The 23,944-nt window shown below is 40.0% G+C and overlaps 1 long non-coding RNA gene across 25 annotated transcripts in view; it reads left to right on the forward strand.

Annotated features, from left to right (window-relative positions):
- The window catches only part of LOC123781360 (uncharacterized), a 355,277-nt gene that overhangs the window by 244,788 nt on the left and 86,545 nt on the right, over positions 1-23,944 (forward strand). For 21 of the 25 annotated variants that reach the window (XR_015727468.1, XR_015727476.1, XR_015727464.1 and 18 more), the window contains one exon: positions 522-22,739. This is a non-coding gene — a long non-coding RNA (uncharacterized LOC123781360). Of the gene's footprint in view, positions 1-521; positions 22,740-23,944 lie in introns of those variants that run through there. The other 4 variants (XR_015727475.1, XR_015727477.1, XR_015727473.1 and 1 more) reach the window with 1 other exon arrangement.

Below are 23,944 nucleotides of genomic sequence, written 5' to 3' on the forward strand. Positions count from 1 at the left end.
TCGAGATTTTGAGTTAGAGGAATTTTTATCCACCCGTGGCTTATAAAAGAACGCAGGCATGTTTTTTCCTACTGTTTGTGGTTTCTTATTGTGATCCACTTGATATTCATACAGGTGTGCAGCGTGAGGAGGAACGGATTCGGTTTTATCTTACTCCATATGGCTTCTCAGTTGGCAAAACACTTTATTAAAAAATTTCCTTTAGGGGGCGCCTGGGTGGCACAGCGGTTAAGCGTCTGCCTTCGGCTCAGGGCGTGATCCCGGCGTTATGGGATCGAGCCCCACATCAGGCTCCTCCACTAGGAGCCTGCTTCTTCCTCTCCCACTCCCCCTGCTTGTGTTCCCTCTCTCGCTGGCTGTCTCTACCTCTGTCGAATAAATAAATAAATAAAATCTTTAATAAAAAAAAAATTTCCTTTAGACCTTGACTTCTGGATGGAACGGACTACCTTGTATATTGATAAGGCAAAATAGAAACAGCAAAATAAAAATGATAATCATACAAAATGAATTGTTTGCAGGTACCGCCGAGCTGTCATGTCCTTGAGGACGTAAGGGTCCCAGTCACTGGAGAGCAGGGAAGTGTGCTGAGATGAACCAGATGTTCTCTGCCGGTCTTGCCCTTGAGGAATCTGCTCAGGTAGGAGAGTCCAGGACTGGGAGGCTGAGAAGCTGAGAAGCCAAGCATCAAGCAGATGAAAATACCGAGAAGATCTCAAGTTCACAATTTAGTAAGTTTTGACAAGTGCATACTATCTTGTAACCAACACTCAAACAGGGTATAGACTATCTCATCACCCCAGGAGATTCCCTTGTGCTTTGTTCCCGTCAGTACCCTGCAGAAGGTACTACTGTTAGGATTTCCTTCACCATAGATTAGAGTCACCTGTTCTCAGACTTCTTATAATGGAATCATTGAACATGTACTCATTGAGATCTTTCTTATTTTGTCAAACATACTTTTTTTTTTAAGATTTTATTTATTCGACAGAGATAGAGACAGCCAGCAAGAGAGGGAACACAAGCAGGGGGAGTGGGAGAGGAAGAAGCAGGCTCCTAGCGGAGGAGCCTGATGTGGGGCTCGATCCCACAACGCCGGGATCACGCCCTGAGCCGAAGGCAGACGCTCAACCGCTGTGCCACCCAGGTGCCCCCGTCAAACATACTGTTTTGATATTCATCTGTGTTGTTTGTCTCAGTATGTCTTTCGTGTTCAGATTACCTAGTTTGCTTTTGGGGAACAAAGCTCCATCCTAAACTGTAACCCAGTCGCTTGGGTCCTTGGCTATCTTGTATACCTGTCTTACTTATTTACTCCCCCTCTGGGGTCAGACTTTTCTCTGTGCCTCCACTTGGCCTTATGTATACTTCTGTGGTACATGTACTTATTGTGGCAGAGTCAAGGGCTTAAACATCCTTTATTTCCAGGTTTAGCACGGTTTCTCTTACATGGGGCATGGCCAGTATACGAAAGACTTAACTAGGATTCTGCTTTTTTGTGGATTGATTGCTTATAACTTTGGCACTGCGACCCCGCATTTGGTCACCTTTGAACCTCCCTGTCTGGAACAAACCCTCACATGTGTTGTCTTAACTTGATCTGTTGGGTCACTGCCCAAAATTATAAGTGGAAATCTAATCTCTGAGTCGGCTAAATAAAATGTAAATTTATCAGCGTGCTACTTGGCATGCATTAGTTGTTCAGTAAAGTGGGGAGAAAGACGTGGGGAACCCAAGCCCAATCCTTCGTGGGCAAATCATGGACACCACAGAGTTCCCACCCAGCTGAGCCTGGCCAAGTTAGAAAACTCTTCTTATTGTTTCCAAATGACAGAAAATTTGGTTTCCTTTCTTATTTTTCATTAAAAAATCCATTTTGTCTTATGTACACCATTTCTATCTTCATCAGAAAATAAGTGCTTTGCAACAAGGAACTATATCTTCCAGTACTTCTTTGCACTTGCCCTAGGACTGAGCTGCAGTTTTATACACACCGGACACTCAGAAATGTAGAGAAAGTGGCGATAATGAGTTCAGAACAGAATAATGAATAGACCTAGTCCCTGAGGTGTTTGATAACCTACAACGCCACAGAAGAGCGTGTAATAACTGTCATTCTCGATAGCAGAGCAAAATGAACAAAAAGATAAAAATCGAAGAGAACATCTGGATAAGAAGTGAGAGGGAGCAACAGAAGAGAAACTTAGCCATAAGAATGTTCTGTAACTGTGGATTGCCAAACTCAAGGGAAAGGTTTAGAAAAATATGATAGGCTCACTTACAGGGAACTCAGTTTCCTTAGCAAATGGATTTGGTAATTGGAATTTTTGTTCCTTCTTTTCCTCTGGGAGCGTGTGGATGAAAGTTAATTAATGTGGTAAAATTGCGCAGTGTCTTTGAAAATTGCAGCTTCTGAAAGACCCATTGCACTACATCTGTGTAATTTGCATGACGATATGGGAATGGTAAAGAGGACCCAGACCGACCAGATGTTTTCCCTCTGAAGTTTCCGACTCCAGACTTAAGATCACATAACTGAGAAGGAATAAAATGGAGGAAGACAAATCCTACAGGTTTATAACAGATGATTGTAAGCCGAATTGCATAGCTTTGTGGATAAATCTCACCTGGTAGTCTACTGGGGCAACTTTCAGATTTGCGTACGCAAGTTGAATACCACGGTCTCTAAGTCTCCATCCACTTCATTACCTTTTCTAACTTCTCATGTTTTCACAAGTTGTTCAAGTAACTACTGCTGAGTAATAAATTACCCCAAACTTAGTAGTATAAAGAAGCTACTTTATAAAGCTTACACATTCTGTGGGTCAGACATTCAGACAAGATACTACAGGGATGGTCTGTCTCTGCTCTACAATATATCAGTCTTCATGTCACCAGGGGTGAATGGAACCATGGAGACAACTATCTAGAGGCTTTGTTACTTGCGTGTCTGATGTCTAGGCTGGGGTAACTCAGCTGGGCATGGCTGGGACCATCTTTACAGTTTCTCTTGGCACTGTGGCTGGGTTCTTAGAGGGAGAGCCTTGAGACCGAGTGTTCCAAGACAGCCAGGCAAAAGCTCCATGGTCTTTATGGCCCAGCTGCACAAGTCACATGTCTTTACTTCTTTTATATTCTATCTTCAGAGCAGACCCAAGTACCCCAAGAATCTAGGGGAGGCAGAAGACAGAGACCACATCTCTTGATGTGAGAAGTGTCTGAAGATTTGTAGCCATAAAAAAAAAAATAACCACCATATCTGTGCATTAAAAAGCAAACACAAACCAAAAAAATGGTATTCTATTAGTCAGCACTTTCTCGGACTTGCTCAGAGGATGAGTTATGCATTTGTTTCTGGTCCTTTTGCTATCAATAGTGATAAGCCCTGTGTAAAAAGGTTTTAGGTTGGATTCTGACAATGCAGCACTTGCACTGAGTTTGGAAATTGGAAGAGACGTCATTTTTAGTACTTGACAATGGTGGGCAGGTGGCAAATCTCGGCTTCAGTGCTACTGTCAGCTGAGTTCATTCATGGCGATGTCCTTAATTGTCCACAGCTTCCTCATTTCCTCATACCCAGAAGTCTTTTCCCCTCAGCCCATCAGTTCTATAAGTACTATTTCCTTCTTCTTTGAAATGCCTAGAGAAATTCCTCTGTTTTCACAACTGACCCTTTAATCTATCTATTCAATTACATATTTATATTTCAGTGGATTAGGGAGTTCTTTTGCAGAAGCAGTTTCTAAAAGTCAGACATAGTCCATCAGGTGATTTGCAGAAACTACCTTTATAATGTCATAATAGCTCATTTTATTTACTTGACTAATTTATATTAAAGTTCTCAAATAAGTATGAAAATAGTTAGGCCAGTAATTTTTGCCATCAAGTTATTTAAGTCTGATAATTTTTAGTAAGAAAGAAAAGAATGTCTTGACAATACCCCATCCTGGGGTAAAATGCCATGAATACATAAGGAAAGCTTAAATAATTAAAAAAACTCTTAAGTGATATGATACATACTGAATAAGTTATGCTAAACGCCCATGGAATTCTGATATTTACAAGGACATTTGAAGCAGTGAGGAAAAAATATTTGAGGTTAGCTTATTTTGTCCTTTGTTGGTGTTCTCTTCCAGTTAATAGCTTTTATCAGAATGTCTGTCTGCATTACTTAGAAGCAAAAATATCGATGGCATTGCTCAACTATAGTTATAGACCAGAAAGTGGTAATGAGATATTTCATGCATTTTGTCAATAAATGTATATGGAATATAATACATGAGAATATTACTAATTCTGTCAGAGTCCAAGATAGAACCAACACTGTCTTGGCTCCTAAAGATCATATTATGGTTCAGTAATTTTAAAGACAATAAGAACAGGTTTTAAAAAGCTTATAGTCAAGCTTGACTCTAACAGAGTGGGGCAAGACAAAAGATTTTGGGCAAAATTTCCAAACACTTGATTTCTGACTGCTTGAAGGGAATTCCAAAAAGTCACCCTTTATTCTTGATCCTCTTTATATCTAGACCGCCCCCCCCCCCCCCCCCCCGCCGAGAGCCAGACTGTTGAAAACTTTTTAACGTGGAGTTTGCCAGCCAAATATCCCTTTGCAAGTTGAGGAGGTCAGCTAAGTGGGGAATCCTCCTTTGATGAATACGGTGCCTCAAACACTTTGCAAGTTGATGTCAGGTGACAGACAAATCTGAACCCCATGCCTGGAAAGTACACAGGTACGCATGTGAGAGAGACGTTCGTGTGTCAACATCACAGTGCTCCACTGGTGACAACACGGGGCTATTGTTGGATCATGGGTCACCTAGACCCCTTGGACATGCTTTGCTGCGTGACCACATTCATAATCTTTGCCAATGACCTTACTAGTGAATGCTTTTGATCACCGCGGGAATTGAACAGAGACTGGTAAAGGTTGGGAAAAATAGACTTTAAGATGAATATCTGTTATTTAAAAATGAGTGAACTTTCCGGGTGAAAAGAGGGAAGGGGAATTGTATTCATAGGGAGCAAAATGTGCAAGGCACAGGCCCATTTGGGGACTCGAGTAGCTTGTTGGAGTTGAATATATGGAATAAGCAGACTCTGGGAGAAGAGGCTCCTGGGAAAGGAAGGGGCCTGGAGCTTTGGAGAGGCCAGATATGGAAGAGCTTGGCCTATCTCAGAGTTTCACTTTGTGTAGAACAGGGAGTCAGGATTTGAATCATCATTGTATTGCAAGGCCAGAGCTGCACCTTGGAAAAGATCACTCGGGCTGCATTGTGGGGAATGCATCAGAGGCAGCTTGAGAGAACTTGACGTGATCTCCACAAATATGATAAAAACTGCCTTCTTAAAAGCCGGATGTGAGTGGGGCTACCTTCAGGGACTTCTCTACTACCCTTCCCCTTCTCTACTGCCCTTCCCCTTCTCCTTCTACTACCCTGTGGGGGTGTGTGTACCCATAGAGAAAATGGTTCAGGCATGGAACCATATCTGTAGCTATTTCTCTGTAAAGGAAAGTTTTATGACTCAGACCCCTATGCCTGCCTCTTATTGCAAAGAGCAGACTCGAGCGACAAAAACAAAAAGGAGGGAGCAAAATGAAGGATTTAAAAATTAAGTCAAGGCTGCAGTAGTCAAACACAAATTATACAAGCATAACCATCTCCAGTCTTGGCAATTCCTAAAAGTCAACAAAGGGCTCGGATGTTTATGAACTAAAGATCACCAAAAGACTCTTTGTGGAAAGAAATCAATAAATATAGTAGGATCAGAAAAAAAATCCACAGCTAGGAAGGAAAAGCCAGATAAAATGACGCCTGCTGAGGTAGGTCAATCTAACTTAATTTGTGATGTCTTGAAGAGCGTTTTTAGGCAATAATCTGGAAAGACAAGAGATGTAAGAAAAAAGAAGAGGTAATTAGAAATATATTATACTTGCTAGCGGGAAACATTGCACTGATTTCTTCTAAATATGTTAATGAGCTCCTCAGAAGAGTTCTTGGCTTCAAATTTGGGGGACATGTTAGACTTTATGAAGAAACCAAGACTTCTGCAATTTTATCAAACTTCTGGCAAAGTAAAATAACCCAGGACTTAAAAAATGCCAATACTAGCTGTAAATGAAGAATTCAAAACAGATTAATTCAAAGAGAATTTCATTCACAAGTGCCAATAAAAGTAATAGAAAACTCATTTGTAGGTGCATGTGTATAATTTTGTGGTAATTGAAGTTAAAAATGAGACATAAAGAACACAGGGGCCCAGCTGTGAGTTAAGGAATTCCCAGGAATATAGTGGAATTGAGCATTTAACCCTGGTTTCTATTCTGAGTCTCTAAAAGTCTGAGGTTGGAGCCAAAATATTTCATGTTCGGAAACTTGAATGTTTGTATTCTTTTAAAGTGATGTTCTAGGGGATGAGCTACACTAACCAGACTCATATGAGAGTGATGAACAAACCGGAGTAAGGCAGACATTTATAATGAGAAATTTAGCTGCCAAGCAGATTGGTGTACTTGTGTCAGCTGATCTACTCCGTGTGGGAAGAGCTTTGTAAACAAGCCACATTCAGACAACTTCTTGGTAAACTGGAATAGGAAGAACGAGAAAAAGTGAGAGAATTCAAATGGCTGGAGTCTTAAGGGCATGATGGCTTGGAGTTCTCAAGTGATACAAATCAATGGGAAATACCAGACATGGCTGGCTTTTCCTGAACGAGGCTAACAACCAGTTTATAAATATCCCCCCTTTGTGTACTCTTTCTAGGTACTGGACAGACTATTTTTCTTTCTAGTTCAGGGAAATATTAGAATAGAAGGACAGGAAATCTAAAATACTTTCCACGAATTTAGTACCAAATAGCAAAGGAAGAGGTTGGAGTTTCCCAGGGCTAGATTTAAGGTAGGCTTGAGGGATGGAAGGAAGTTATAACTTGAGCAGTTTGGACCTGAAGCAAGAATGATGAATCACGTCTCCAGGGACAAGCATCAGGGAGGCTAGAATTGCTAAGAGCTGAGGGCAACGTGCTCGTTGATGGTAGGCAGCTATGATATCAGGGTTTTTCACCTAAAGCCAGTCAGGTAGACATGAGGGGAAAAGTCTTTTTCTGTTGGAGAGCAAATAAGAAGCTTAGGGTTAAAGGAAGATGAGAAGATGGTATAACAGCCTGGGTCAGACAGAAAGAAGGAAGGAAATCTTGAGTTAGGTAAGCATCTGTGAGGCTTCAGTTACAGCTGCTTGTATTTTATTTTTTTATTATTTTTAAAAATTTTTTTAAAGTGTGGAGCCCAGTGCGGGCCTTGAACTCATGACCCTGAGATCAAGACCTGAGCTGAGATCAAGAGCCAGACGCTCAACTGACTGAGCCACCCAGGTGCCCCATAGCTGCTTTTACTTCTGAACAATCTGGACTATTTCTAAAAGTCCTTAATGGCTAATATTCCATGCATTGAACGTCCTCAAGGAAGGAATGAACTTGGGCAGGAACTGCAAAGTCACTACAAAGCGAACAGTAGTCTACCCCCCCCAAGTCCAAAGCTCACGGAAAATTCACAGCTGATGGGACTCTGCATGGCTACCCTTCTGTGCTGAGCCAGGGGAAAATAGCTGCGTGAAGAGCATACGTGCCCAGTGAGACCTGCTCTTTTACTTACTGTGTTCCTGTGGGACATCAAGGCTGAGCCCCATTGGCTATTAGAGTGACGTGACTCAGGGGCCTGTCTGTTGGGTGGCAGCCACAGAAGTTGGGGTGCTGGATGTGTGGACAAACTCCTTCCAGGGAGAAGCTGGAGAACTGGTTTTATTGTTGAAATGAGCCAGAGGGAGAATCGGAATGAATATTAATGGTGGTGTAGAGCTAAAATCATCGTGCCCATATTTCCACAAAGTGAGTTAGTACATTTTTGGTTCGTAACCCCATTCCAGAAGCTGTTTTCTCCATGAAAGGCATCAAGTGGAATCCATGCCCGACTGTAGCATCACCAAAACAACATGAGGACCGCTTGTTGGCAGATACCCTTCAGAGCGTGTTGAGGGAACTAAAGGCTTTCTAGAAATACCATTATTAAAGCCAGTATTTAACTCAGAGCAGTTTTCATGAGGAGACTATGAATAAGTATCCTGATAACAGTGAACATTGTTTCAGCCTGGGCTGGAGCGAATATACACAGCATGGGGCCCATAAAAGAGGTTTAGCAGGGCCTGCATGTTGCAAGGAGAGGAAACCATGCTGGATTAGAACCGAGAGGACTGTTTAACACCCTGGCAAAGGACTTTCATTAACCTTTTAGTGAGAGGAGCTGCGTGTGTATTCTGGTCGCCCTGCTATAGTAATTGCATGTGTCTATACTCAAGTTAGCTCTCCAATAAATTGCATGTAGTTTTCATTTCATGGTGTGAGTAAAACATCTTTACACAGACATCTTCATCCTTTCACAAAGTCTTCATTAAAAGCAGCAACAGCATAAATAATAATACCCACGATCACTGGTATTGATATAGATGGGCATTCAGATTGAGCAAACTTGACTGAAATCAAGGCTCTGGATCTCAGTGGGATAAACTAGGTTGGCCATAATAGCTACAGAATGTTGCTTTTACTGTTTGTTTCTTTCTCAGCATGCTACATACTAAAAAGATAGGGATATTAGAAGCAGCAAGGGCCTAGCACCAAAGCTGGGGACCTGTGAAGGTACATGAAAGACTGGCATAGATGAAGGTTTAGGTCAAGGTTATGGGTTGAATGGTGAGTCTGCTATATTGGGCACACATGCCAAAGGCGCTATTGGCCTTCAGATGTGTTTCCAGGGCTTTCCTGGGACACTTAAGAATAAATTCATGCCTCAGCCCTAAAACATCAGCTTTGGAAGTGTTTTCAGATCTCACTTGGTATGAGTAGGGGATTCCAGTCGGCTGCTGGGTCTGGCTCTCCTTGGCTCTGGGGCTCACCTTCACAGAAGCCATGAAGTGGCCACTGTCTGCAGGCCCGAGAAGAAAGTTCCAGACTTTACCTGTTAGGTGGGCTTGGGGTATGGGCTCAGGTGCTGATTTTATTTTATTTAAGATTTTATTTATCGCTTTATTTGATAGAGAGAGAGACAGCCAATGAGAGAGGGAACACAAGCAGGGGGAGTGGGAGAGGAAGAAGCAGGCTCCCAGTGGAGCAGGGAGCCTGATGCGGGGCTCGATCCCAGGACCCTGGGATCACGCCCTGAGCCGAAGGCAGATGCTTAACGACTGAGCCACCCAGGTGCCCCATCAGGTGCTAATTTTAAAGTCCTCAGATTTTCCAAGTGAGCAGAGCCGGGAGGTTTGGTCCCACAGCAGATGTGAACATTCTATAGAAATTTCCAGACGATTGCAGCTGGTAGAGGATGGAAAGCGCTTGGAAACTGATTCACTTGCGCTATCAAGGGCTTAACGCCTTGCTATTTATTATTAATTGCACTCCATAAAACTTTTGTTTACAAAATCATTTAAATTAGGTTTTCCTCCCAAGGGCTGCTGATTAACTCACGGACTGTGGAAGGAAGTATACACTGGAACAAGTTAAAAGCCTGCCCGGGGTTATGTGGCAAGCCTGGGAGGGCAGAGCTGGTGTGAAAACAGAGATCCCTGGAGTCCTCTGTCGCCCACTGAGTCACTGTGCTGTGGGGAGTCACCGTGCTGCTCCCTCCAGCCAGGTTTCGGATTCTTCGAGCAGCTCTCTCCACAGGCGGTTTACAGATCCTCTATTCAGTGTCCACAACTACAAATCATAAAGGTATTTGAGCTGCAGAATAAGTAATAGAGTTAAGATGCCTTCGTTTGACTCCTGAGTCTGATAAAACCTGGTTTTTCTTAAGGCGCCTCTATACTCAGTATTCAACCTCTCCCAAGGCCTGCGAAACCCCTAGAATATTCAAGGACGGATGGTTTGTATCTGAGTGAAAATACGTTCATCCCTGGCGTTGGCAGACTAGAATAATGGTCTGAGAAATGGAAGCATGAGGGAATTAAAACAATGCCTCACACTTGACTCCCACAGTTGACAGCCCACCTCCATAAACTGATAGTGCCTTTTGACATACTTTGTTCTTTTAAATCACTAAGGCTCTTGAAAAATATCAGAAAAATTTCATTCCTTTTAGCTGTTATCAAAATTTAGAATATAAAGATATATGGAGATTTTTTTTTATCACATAATTGAATTTCGAGATGATCTGTTTCTATGGAGTGTGAAGCTATTAAGGTTGCTTTTGACTTTTATCTTTTGGTATAGTCTGTTCGACCCTTATCTTCTCATATCTGAGTAGTCAAGAGGCAACATTACACGGAAAACTGGGAGCACGCCTTGTCCAGGACACATTTTTGAAGTATTTCTCTGCTGTGTTCAGGGCCTTCCAACTTCTCTTTATTCACCCTGCTCTCTCTTTACTTCATCATGCCTCCGACTGCTCTGACAGCCCACGTTTAAGTTCTACCTAAGCATGTCTTTACCTAAAGCCCTTCTCCTCATATTCCAAAATTGCTCTTCTGTTTCCTAAGTCTCTGCTATTAAAGTACTCAATACTCTGGGGATATCTCAACTGGAGTTTAGGAGGGAAGTAATTTAAAGCAGCCAGTGCATTCTCCATAAAGGACTTAATTGTTAAACTAATTCTCTTAGAGTTATTTACCTTTCCAAATGGGCTTGTTAACCCAAATGAATCTTGATTTGGTAGAATTTCACACCTGAGAAGAGGGAAAGAGACCGATTCAGGAAGTGTGGAGAAGAGATTGTTGGGCAGTGGGGATCCCCACACTCCTTGTTGTTTATCATATGGACTGATCGATGTATTGATCCAGTTGTTTATAATTTTATTATCACCGCCCTGTAGAATATTGGTCAATTTAAATAGGTAATTTTGAGGTGACCTGGATGATTCAATAAGAGACATCTGGCTTGTTGGTCTTGTTCCCAACTCAACCAGTCACGCATAAGGTAGATTCCTCGTTTGAACTCTATGCTGTTCATAAGCGTTCTGCTTTGCTTGATATGGTCCCCTTCTCACCTTGCTTGAAGTTCCTTAGTGGGTCATAAAACAAATAGAAACAACCTCTGTGTTTAGTAGTGGGTTTCTCTCTCTCTTCTACTGATACATGGTTGAGTTGACGACATTTACCACTTGATGACGCAGGGGCCATAGGAATGAGATATAAAATAGTTCTAAGCCATGAGTTTCTCATAGTTGGGGTAGGATGACAGCATGTATTTAAAGGAGCTGGTTGGGAGCTGTCAACCATGTGGAGATGGAAAAAGGAAGGCTGATGGCAAACCATTCCTTCATCCTGCCAACTCCTGCCCCAGGATATGCAGGTTTGCTCTTAGATGAAATGGAAAACTTTCAGCGTCTGGTACTTAGGATTTCAGGTCATTGTTCACATTCCTTTGAGTTTCTGGGATAACTTAATAAAGAAAGACCAATTTGGATTTCAGGAACGTGAGAAAATTTATACTGTTTGTGAAGCCAACAAGCCTCCTGGGAGACAGGCAATTAGATAATTTAAGATTATTTCAAAGCTATGCATGTTGAATAGAAGACATATATAGGTCACAGAAATCACTTCTGAAATTAGCGTTACTTAAGTATTTCAGTCTCTAGCCAACATTGTTACCTGAGAGGGGGTTGATGTGGAGGAAAATATTTGTATGAGAGATGAGAGGAGTCAATGACTAGGACATTCATTGGAATATTTTTTTATCCATGTTTTCCTCATGAGCTCCAGGCACCTTTCAATGTTCAGTTCTTTCCCATAAGGACTAGGCATTTCTTAATATCTTGGCAGCAATTTTATAGAACTTTATATTCTAGCGTATAAGCAACAATATTGGCTCAGACGAACACTGAAACTGCTTACACCTTAGTTATCTACTCTAGGAAGGTGAGAATCCTCTGAGACAAGAAGAATAGGTTATGAGTAGTTAGCTCTTTTTAATAGGTAAAGAAAATTAAAGATTTGAATTGCTTGGGTCTAAGTGGCAGGTAAGTGCATCCTGGTCCAATTCTAAAGAAAACAGGGGAAATAATTTTTTTTTTTAAAGGATGGTAGACTTGTATTTCTTTTTCTTTTTTTTTTTAAGATTTTATTTATTTATTTGACAGAGATAGAGACAGCCAGCGAGAGAGGGAACACAAGCAGGGGTAGTGGGAGAGGAAGAAGCAGGCTCCTAGCGGAAAAGCCTGATGTGGGGCTCGATCCCATAATGCCGGGATCACGCCCTGAGCCGAAGGCAGACACCTAACCGGTGTGCCACCCAGGCGCCCCAGGGGAAATAATTTTAATTGGTGCAGATTTGAATTCAAACCCCAGCCACTTTCAGGTAGTGATCTAGGATAGGCTTACTAGAAAAACTCTACTGCCCAACACTCAGCTCTCGCGCAGATAGCTCCAGGAAGACAAACTCTGTCCTGCCAAAAAAGTACTTGCCTAGCTTGCGGTACCTGGAAGGCATGCTCATGCTTTGTGGTCACTGGAAAAGTTTGGCAAACTTGCTCCGCTGAAGGAGATCTTGCAGGGGGTTTAGTGAAATAAAGCCACATCTTCCTCTCCCTGGAACTCCAGGTTCTTCTGTGAACTGAATGGCCTTCTCTGGAGCAGGGACAGAAGCAGTCAATTGGGGAGGAGGGGTATGGTCAGAGTATAGAATAAATGACATTTTCTTTCTTGCGTTGCCTGGCAGACTGCCTTCTTGGAACACATACATACAGACAGTTGTCACACATCTTAATTATATGGAGCACAACTGTAGATGACACAGAAAATATATTTGCTTCTCTTAGAAAATATTTGATAGAAAACATGTTAACATCAATCTGAAAAAGCCTGCAGTTCTTGTGATCTGGTAGAAAGACACTGTGGAGTTAGTAGTATCCCGAGAGCTCTGCTAAATGCTTTGAACTGCCCTTGACGGCTTACTCTCTCTTCCTCTCTTCCTAGCACAGTGCCAGCATCACAAATGTTGCCTTTACTTCCAGTGAGTGAAGGTATCTCCCACCGTTGTGTTGTGTCTGCTTACATTGTTTTTGATGTTGTAAACCAAATCATATTTGCTATTATTCAACTCAAGGAGAAGCAGATTTTGTTTATAATTACATGTTATGAGGCATGTTGATGTCCCTTGTCTCTTTCTAAACCTAATTCAGTTGGCCTAATAATACGCTAACATTTGTCGTTCTGTCTTCACAGCACCTGCATGGAGGAAATTATCTTATTTATTTGCCTATTTGTTTGTTGTGCGTATGCTCCGACAGAATGTTAGCTTCATGGTGGCAGAAACCATGGCTGGCTTATGTGCTACCATATTCTGAGCACCTAGAACAGTTTTGGTCCGCAGCAGGCAAAGAATAAATACTGGTCTGATGAAGAAATGGAACCAAGCCGGAAGATGGTCTTGTTCCTGGCTACTCCTTGGACTTTGTGCCAGCCTTTGTCCTCCTGACCTCTAAATGTCAGAGCTCTCCAGGACTCCATCCTGAGCCCTCTTCTCTTTCTTAAATTCACTCTTTAGGTGAAATATTATCTATTTCCTTGGCTTTAATTGCCCCACATATGCCGACAACGTCCAAATATATCCAACCAGCCAGGCCATCTATGGATTCCAGACTTGACTATGCACTTCCTCCTTGATCTACATTTGAAAATCTCACAGCTTTACTGAAATTAACTTTTAAATCAAACTCTTAAACTTTCATGCAGCCACCCTCTCTAACCAACCAGCCAGCCAACCAACCAAAAAAAAAAAAAAAAAAAAAAAGAACAAACGAAACAATAATCAAACAAAACCAGTCCTTTGCCTGTCTTAATCAGCTCTGTAAGTGATAACACCACCCACGCAGTGGCTCAGAGCAGAAATCCAGGAGTCATTCTTGACTCATCCTTTCCTCAAGTCCCATAGCTCCTCTATCTGGCTGTCTTATTGTTTCCACCACCAAAGTATATCTGCAAATGTGTTTGTTCTTTTTTTCTCTGGTGCTGGGTGGATTTTCTTCCACTTTTAATAATGCTGCACCGTCATGGTTCTGACTCTCGACCTGCACCCCTGTGTCCACCCAGCGACAGTAAATCAGATGACGCCACTCCCCGGCTTAAAGCCCTCCTCGGCGTCAGACTCCTTCCTAGCTGTGGCAGATGAAGCTCTAAAGGAGCTCATCCCACCTTCTTTCCAGCCTCTTTCTCACTGATCACGCTTCAATCATGCTGATCCTTTTTCTGTTCCTTGTAATTGCCGAGCTCTTGTCAGTCTTGGAATTTCCACCCAAGTTCATGCTGACAGGAATTCTTTCTTCTCACGATCAGGCTGAGTTCTTCTCATCTATTCATGTCTCAAGAGAATTTGCAGACGTCCCGTGTAAGGCAATTCCTCCCCGTTTATTTGAAATCGTATATTGTGGTAATCATTGGAATTACTCCCTATTTTTGCATTGCTTCCATCTGAGCACGCTGTGGGGCTGTACATCGTCACTCTCTTCCGATTTAAATAGGACCATGTGACGTGGCATAATGAGACATAAGTAGGAGGGATCCGAGCCACTTTTGAACAGAAACTTCAAGATCACTGTGGGATTTGCAGATGTGGAGATTGTTGAGAGCACACGTTAAGGTGAAGTCTCTATCAGTCTGATTCTCTGAGTGACAAAGATATGCAGACCCTTCCTGTAGACTTGCATTGAGCGAACTGCTTGAGTGGGGGGAAGAAAGCTTTGCTGGTATGAAGCCATTGAGATTTGGGGGTTGCTCATCGACATAGCATAATCTAGCCCAGCCTGACCAATGCATGTGCGGACTTGCTTGCTTTAATTCTTTATTATCTTTCTCCCACTCGACTATTAAATCTGTAAGGCCAGGAACCATGCTTGTTTGATTCATCAGTGGTATTAGTAAGTGACCAAAGGCATAACACAATAAGCGCTTTAAAAATAATTTTGAGTGTATGAAAGAACAGATGAAAGACTGCTTCCCTGTCTCTCCATGGTGACCTTACAGTATGGGTGGACTTCTGTCCCTGATTTAAAGGGAACAGGACAACTCTTCTGTCAGAATAGGGTGACAGGAACGGCACTGAGAATGGTTTAAGGATGGTGGTGGAACAAGGAGTAAACCTAATGCTTTGGTTGGGTGGGAGAGATTCCATCAGGTAGCCAGAGCTTAACAAATTCTTAAAATTTTATAGTTAATAAAAATTATGATCAATAAAGTTATTTTGCCAGTATTATCTCACTGGCTTCTCTGAATAAAAAAAAAAAATCTGTTAACTCCAGCATGTAGACATTTCTCGCTCTACTTTTCATATGAGAACGCGGAGATTCAGAAAGACCACAAGTGACAAGTTGTGGCCCAGCAGAAGCTCAAGCCAGACTCTTGCCTCTAAGCCTTCCTTCCGGTGAGCTTCTATATACCAAATATTTTCACAGGAATTCAGTAGACAGCGAGAGAGTTACTGTTTTGCAGATTAGGGGGTTGTGGTTTGTCCAACCTCACTGTTATTTCACAGCAGAGCTCTTTAAATACTGCCTCTCCTGCCGTCCTCAGTTTCTTCCTTGGACGATGGTTTTTGTATTTGCACAACGAGAGGCTATGATACCATGCCGTCGGGTTGTTGGCAGCGGTGGTGGCCGCCGCTGCTGCTGCTTTTGCTGTTTTTGTTTGGTTTTGTTTTTTAGCTATAATAATTATCAGTTGCATAAACGATTAATGCCCCAATACAAACATGAAAAACCCCAGTATAGCATTGTGTTAGAATGGAACAGTAGTGCTAGGGTTCTTCGTGTAAAAGTTAGCAACGTGAGGAGGAAGCTACTGGTTGACAGATGTGCTAGTTACCGGTGGCTAAGTTCCACCTCAGCCACGTGCTCCAGTGGCGTTCTGTGGCATCTGTTCGTATCTGCCACCAGGAGGCAGAGTGTATACAACAGTAGTCTTTTGACTGTTTTTTTCTCTTGAACATTTTAATTTTTTGGAAAGCAGCGTGCATGTATATTTGTATTAAATAAATTTGACACGTAACATTGTATAAATTTGAGGTATACCATTGTTACTGTGATACATTTATATATTGTACTATGATTGGCATTGCAGTGGTATTTATCACCTTACATAATCACAGTATAATATTATTGTCTGTATCCAGTATACTGTGCATTAGATCTCTATGACTTATTTACTGCTCATTATAAATCTGTCCTCTCAAACACTATCTGTCTTATCTCCTTACCCTTCTTCCCCTGGTGACTGCTTTTTTACTCTTTTTTAGAAGTTTAATTTTTTTAGATTCCACAGATAAGTGATCTCATACAATATTGGTTTGTCCTCTGATTTACCTTGCTTAACATAATAATGTACTTCATTTCCATTCATGTTGTCTCAAATGGCAAATATCCTTCTTTCTCATGGCTGAATAATATTCCATTTTCTATGCATACACATACACACACACACACACCACATCGTTTTTATCCATTCATCTATTGATTGACATTTGGGTCGTTTCCATATCTTAGCTATTGTGAATAATGGTGCAGTGAACATGGGACTGCATGTATCTTGGCAAAATTCTGTTTGCGTTTCTTTTGGGTGTATTCCCAGAAGTAGAATTGCTGGATCCTATGGTAGACCTATTTTAAATTTTTTGAGGACCTTCCATATTGTTTTCCGTAATGATTGAATGAACTTGTATTCCCATTAATAATGCATAAGGGTTCCCTTTGCACCACACCCTTGCCAGCACCTGTTTTCTCTTGACCTCTTGACGACAGCCATTCTAACATGTGTGAAGTGATGTCTCATTCTGGCCTTGACTTGCATTTCTCTGGTTAGTGATATTGAGCTTCTCATCATGTGCCTCTCGGCATAGCAAAAGAAACAACAGAATGAAAAGACAACATATTGAATGGGAGAAAATTTTTGCAAACCATAAATCAGATAAGCAGTTAATATCCAAAATATATAAAATACTCATACAACTTAAGAAAGAAATGAAAAACTAACAATTTGGGGCACCTGGGTGGTGCAGTCGTTAAGCGTCTGCCTTCGGCTCAGGGCGTGATCCCGGCGTTCTGGGATCAAGTCCCACATCAGGCTCCTCCGCTGGTAGCTTGCTTCTTCCTCTCCCACTCCCCCTGACTGTGTTCCCTCTCTCGCTGGCTGTCTCTCTCTGTCAAATAAATAAATAAAATCTTAAAAAAAAAAAAAACCCACAAAACTAACAATTTGATTTAAAAATAGACAGAAGGGAGTGCCTGGGTGGCTCAGTCAGTTAGGCGGCTGACTCTTGATTTCAGTTCAGGTCATGATCTCAGGGTCATGAGATCAAGCCCTGCATTGGGCTCCCTGCTGAGCATGGAGCCTGCTTACGATTCTCTCTCTCCCTCTCCCTCTGCCCCCCACTTGCACACATGCTCTCTCTCTCAAAAAAATTTAAATAATAAAAATGGACAGAACCAAATAGACATTTTTCTAAAGTGGACAGGAAAAATGGCCTTGACCTCTTAATGGCAATTATGAAGACTTTTTTAGCTACCTAGAGGAATACAGGGTCTTAAAGAGCTTGAAGGCTGTAAACCTTGCTATTTGGGCCCTATCATCAGTAACTATTTGAGACATCATTGCTTTTTTACTTATATATTTTTTTCTACTCTAGAATGTTCTGTCAAGGATTAAATATATGTGGTAGGAATATAAATTGGTACAGCCACTGTGGAAAACGGTACAGAGGTTTCTCAAAAAATTAAAAATAGAAATACTATATGATCCATTAATTCCACTACTAGGTATTTATCTAAGGAAAGCAAAAACACTAATTTGAAAAGATATATGCATCCCAATGTTTATTGCACATTATTTACAATAGCCAAGATACAGAAACAACCTAAGAGTCCACTGGTAGACTAAGGACAAGGAAGATTACACACACACACACACACACACGCACAAGAATATTATACAGCCACAAAAAGGGTGAGATCATGCCATTTGCACACAACAACATGGAAGGACCTAGAGGGTATTATGCTAAGTGAAATAAGTTAGACTGAGAAAGACAAATACCATATGATTTTACTCATCTGTGGAATCTAAAAAAAACCCAAATGAATAAACAAACAAAAAGCAGAATCAGATCTGTAAATACAGAGAACTAATGGTTGCCAGAGGGGACGGGGATGGGTGAAATGCGTGAAGGGGAGTGGGAGATACAGGCTTCCAATTACAGAATAAATAAGTCACAGGAATAAAAGACAAAACATAGAAAATATAGTCAATGATATTGTGCTAGTGGTGTATGCTGACAGACAGTAACTACATTTGTGAGCATGGCATAAACGTGTCAAATCACTATGTTGTATACCTGAAACCAATGCAACATTCGGTGTTAATGACACTTAAATTAAAAAATTAATTGAAAAAAGGATTAAACATATCAGTTCAAATTTTGATGGGAATGTCCTAGGAGCAAAAAAAGCAATGGCAAAACAATTTTTAGACCTTGACTGCATTGGAGTTAATTAATACCACGTACTCTTGGTCCTTAAAGGTTCCCTTTCTGCCCCTTACTATTTCATTTCCTAATATCAAACCAGGCACTCCAACTCTTTTCTATATAAGGGGGATCCTTTGAATAAGGGCACTTCGTAGTAGTAAAGGGTAGCCTTCATTAATATTAATGATTACCAAGATCTTGGAAGTGATTAAACCCCAGTTTTCTCTTGGAAAAAAGATGATGACAGTGTCAATTTCACAAAAGGGCAAGTGGAATGATAAATGTAAATGTGTTTTGTAAGATGTAAAGGAATCTATAATTTTTATTAATATAGTAATGTGTTAAATATAGAGATAGCAATGACTACCTTTAAAGCCTATGGAAAAGTTGAGAAAACTAATGAGATTATATTTATAACACTCTCAGGCTTCTTCACAAATAATTGGTATATAATGTCATGCATAATTAATGCTTAGTTATTATTTTGTATTTGTACTCAGTTCAGGGAGGCAGTATCTTTTACTGTTTGATTAAAAAAATAAAAACAATAAACCAATGGATAGAAAATGCCCACGTTGAGAAATAATTCTTAATTTGATAGACCACACATCTAGACATACCAGTTGTAGAATTCCCAGGATATCATATTATCTTTAAGATATTGGACTTAAAGTGTATCGAGTTCTTGTCTAGTATTACTCAAGGCCGTGTGAATTCAATGAAGGTAGTCTCAGCTGGTTTGGCATGGTAGAATAGAATTTCAGGTTGATTGTTAACCTTGTTCCAATGACCAAATTAAACTGCTATTTTAAGGAAGGAAGCTGGAGTAAAACTTAAAAGTATTAGACCAGTTGTGTAAAATGCTGGTCGATCGTGAGAGTTGTTAACACTAATGAGACTTGGCAAATGAAGTTCTGAAAACTTCCCGTGGATGTGAAGGGGGAAAGTAAGTATGAGTTAAGAAGTTTTTACACTCAGTCTTCCACAGAAGAAACTGTATGGAAGATCTCTTATAGTCTTCTGACTCCCTAATCATCACTATTCAATAGCTGCTCCTTGTAACACCCATCCTAGCCTCTGCTTCCTCAAATAATCATAACATGCTGTTTAGTGATATTTCCAGTAGTCAAGGCATGCATATATAAGGACATCTAACAACACATGATAGATAGTAAATGTTAAATGAATGATATGGGAAATAAATATAGATTTTGAAGAAGAAGAGACCCTTGAGGAGTGTGGTATTCCAGCTCCCAAAAGTGGGAATGCCTTATTAGTTATGCATATGTGTTTCTTGGTACAGTGTCCTTTCAATTCTTTTTTGTCCAATTTTTTTCATTGTGTTTATCTTTTTATTATTGAGTTGTAAGTGTTCTTTATATATATTATGGACACAAGGTGTTTATCAGATATATTATTTGAAAATATTTTTCCCAATTTGTGGCTTATTTTTTCATTTTCTTAATCGTTATTTTCTGAAGCACAAAAGCTTCGATTTGATGCTGTCCAATTTATCAGTTTTTTCCCATATGGATCGTGCTCTGGGTACAGTGTTTAAGAACTCTGCCTAACCTCAAATCATGATAGATATCCTCGCTTTCAATTCTTTTAAAATTTTAATGGTTTCAGCCCTTACATTTAGGTATATCATTCATTTTGAGTTAATTTTTGTGTGTGATATGAGGTAAAGGTCTAAATTCATCTTTTTACATGTGGATATCCAATTGTCTCAGCACCATCTGTTGAAAAGACTATTTCTGTCCCCCATCGAATTGCGTTGGCGTATTTATTAAAGATCAATTAACCATAAATGTAAGGATTTACTTCTGGACTTCCAGTTGTTTTCCTTTCATTTTATGTATCTTTTCCTGAGCCGGTGCCACCTTATTTTGATTACTGTATCATTATAGTAAGTTTTGAAATTGGAAGTATAAGTCCTCTAATTTTTTTCTTTTTAAAATGGTTTGGGGTATTCTCAGTCTTTTGCATTTCAATATCAATTTTAGGAACAGCTTGTGAATTTCTGCAAAAAAAGCCTGCTGGTGTTTTGATAGAGATTACTTTGAATCTATAGATCAATTTGAGGAGAATTGCCTTCTTAACACTATTGAACGTGAACATAGATTGCTTCTCGATTTATTTATATCTTCATTCCTTCTCCCAGCAAATGTCTTGTAGTTTTTGGTGTACCAGAATTGTACTTCTTTTATTAAAATTCAGGATAAGTATTTTTTTTCACTTTTTGAGGCTATTGTGAATGGAATTGTTAATTTCATATGTGGGTGGCTCATTGCTGATGTTTAATTGATGTTTCTATATCTATCTTGGCTCCATTGACTTTACTGAACTCATATGTTAGTTCTAATTTTTTTATGCAAATTCCTTAGTATTTTCTACATGTTGCTTACAGATAAAGATGGTTTTCTTTGCTAATATGGATTTCTTTAATTTATTATATATAGCCTTATTACACTGCCTGGGGCCTGTAGTATAAGGTTGAATAGAATGATGAGAGTAAACATTGTTGCCTTGTTCCCAGTCTTGGGGGAAATCATCCAATCTTTCACATTACATATAATATTAGCTACTGATTTTTCATAAGTGTTCCTTATCAGGTTGAGGACAATCCCTTATTTTGATCCTAGTTTGTTTAAAGTTTTTCCTAAATGAGTATTAAATTTGTTCAATATTTTCTGTGTCTATTGAAAGCATAATACATTTTTAATTTTTTTCTATTAATGCAATAAGTTACAATGATCAGCAGAGATACATATTGTTTAAAAAGCACCAAATGCAAATTTTGGAGATAAAAAATGTAACTGAAACAAAAAATTTGCTAGGGGTCTCAACGGTAGATTTGAGATGGTAGAAGAAAAAAAAATCAGCAAACTTAAAAACAAAATTGAACAGAGAAGAAGAAAAGGAAGAAAAAGCAACAGAGTCTCAGAAACCAGTGGTATAATCTGAATATATGCATAAGGGGCTCCTGGAAGAGGATAAATAGAAGTGGAAGGAAAAAATATTTAAAGACATAATAGCTTAGAACCTCCCAAATTTGAAGAAGCCATTAATTTAGATTTCCAAAAGTTCAACAAACTTGAAGTAGGATAGACACAAAGAAGTTCACACCTACAAACAGAGTCAAACTGTTCAAAGCCAAAGACAACAAGAGCACCTTGAAAACGGCAAGAGAGAAACAACTCACATACAGGAAGAAAAACAATACGATTAACAGCCGACCCCTCACCCAAAATGATGACGTTCAAAAGGTGGTGGGATAACCTTCAAGTGCTGAAAGAAAGAAAGAAGTAAACCAAGAATTCTATATTCAGGAAAACTATGCTTTAAAAATAAAAGTGAGTGCACAGATAATATTATTTGTATATAGAAAATACCAAAGAATCTGTCAAAAACTTCTGAAACTAGTAAGTGAGTTTAGCAAGTTTTCAGGATAGAAGACCAATGATCCAAAATCAACTCTGACCCCATATACCAGCAAGTAACATGTAGAATTTGAGAATTTTAAAAAATGTCATTTATAATAGTTACAAAAAGTAAAGTATTTAGATATAAGTCTAATAAAATATGTATAGAATCTGTATGTGAAAGACTACAAAATGTTGATAGAAGGAATTACAATCGATCTAAAAAATATGTATAAAATATACTGTGTACATTGAGTCTTTTTAATAATTTCTGTCTCTATTGATTCTCCATTTATTGGATCACTGTTGCCATAGTTTCCTTTAACTCTTTAGATGTGAGTTCCTTTAGTTCCTTGAACATATTTGTAATAGCTCCTCACAGACTTTGTAAGTCTGTGCCTTCGTTTCGATTGCTCGTTTTCCCTGAGTATGGGCATATTGCTTATTTCTCTGCATGTCTTACAATTTTTTGCTGAATGACATTTTAGAAAATCTATTGTAGCAACTCTGTATTAGAATCCTCCCAGGTTTGTTTTTATTGTCTGTTCGTTCGGTGACTTGCCTGCACTAGTTTTGTGGACATGCTGTCCTTCATGGTATGTGATGGTATGTGGACATTGGTAGTTGTGCTCAAATTAAAAAAGCATCCCTCCATCAGCATGACTTGGTGATTAGTCATTAATCGGTTAGAGATTCTTCTCAAATACAACCTCATTTGAGTCACTAAGGATTCTACCCTTTGCCTATGAATCTGTGTCTGGATTGGGAATGCATTCAAAAGTTCAGGCAGTGTATAAGTTTGGCCCCCCCCCTTTTTTTTTTTTCTTTCTGCTCTGAAGTCCCTTCTGTGGATGCACAAGTTTTCATCTAGGGGTCGTGTCACTGGCTGGTTCCCCCTCCGCCTGCTCTTGATTCTGTGCACAACCTTGTAAATGCACACAGCCTTTCAGACCATCGAAGTAGATAGGAGCTCCCCAAAGCCTACTGTGATGTTCTCATTCCATGGATTTCTCTGTTATATTTCTGCCTACTTAGCTGATCTGTTGCTTACCACAATCGAAACAGCAATTTCAGATTAGGTGTACCATGACCTACCATTTGGATGCCAGCTACGTGCAGGGACACACTGTTTTCCCACGGTCTACTAAAAAATCAAGGCAGCCCCCTCTGGCAGCGAAGTCTGTTTTTCACAGCTCACTTTCTTGTGGTAGAATTATCATTCTGATGAAGCCAGGAGAGGGTTTTCTGATAGCCCCCTGGCTAAAACACCACACACTCTCCTTGTTCTTACCCAAGGTTCAGTAGCTTTTCTTGAATAAACGCTTTTAAATTTGTTGTATGCCCGAGGTTGATTTCCAGAGCCCTGAAATTATTGCTTTTGACAACTTTATCAAGTTTTATTGGGGAGAGGATTTGATATGCTGCCATTCTGGAAGGCTCATTTCCCAACTAATCTTTTAAGAAAATTAAAACGTGAAAAGACGTCGTCTACGTTTACCCATATATTTACCATGTTAGTGCTCTTCATTTTTTGTGTAGATCTGAGTTTAAATCTGGTGTAAGAATCTTCCCCCTGAAGAAGTTTAACATTTTTAATGTTACAAGTTTGATAACGAATTCTCTTACCTTTTGTATTTCTGAAAAAGTCTTTGGTTATTTTATTTGTGAAAGATTTTTTCCCTAGATTTAGAATTCTGAGATGAAAGTTTGTTTTTTTCTCTCGGCACGTTGAATTGTTGTTCCATTATCTTATGGTTTTTATTTTGCTGACAAAAAATCAGGGAATACTCCGATCTGCTTTCTGTTGTGTACTATGTGCCTGTTTCTACTGGCCGATTTCTTTTTTCTTTTCTTTTCTTTTTTTTTTTTTTTTTTAAGATTTTGTTTATTCATTTGAGAGAGAGAGCGTGAGAGAGAACACAAGCAGGGAGAGTGGCAGAGGGAGAGAGAAGCAGGCTCCCTGCTGAGCAGGGAACCCAACATGGGGCTCGATCCCAGGACCCTGGGATCTTGACCAGAGCCAAAGG

The sequence above is a fragment of the Ursus americanus genome, chromosome 18, assembly GCF_024610735.1.
Source record: "Ursus americanus isolate L20-20 chromosome 18, mUrsAme1.1.p, whole genome shotgun sequence".
NCBI lineage: Eukaryota > Metazoa > Chordata > Mammalia > Carnivora > Ursidae > Ursus > Ursus americanus.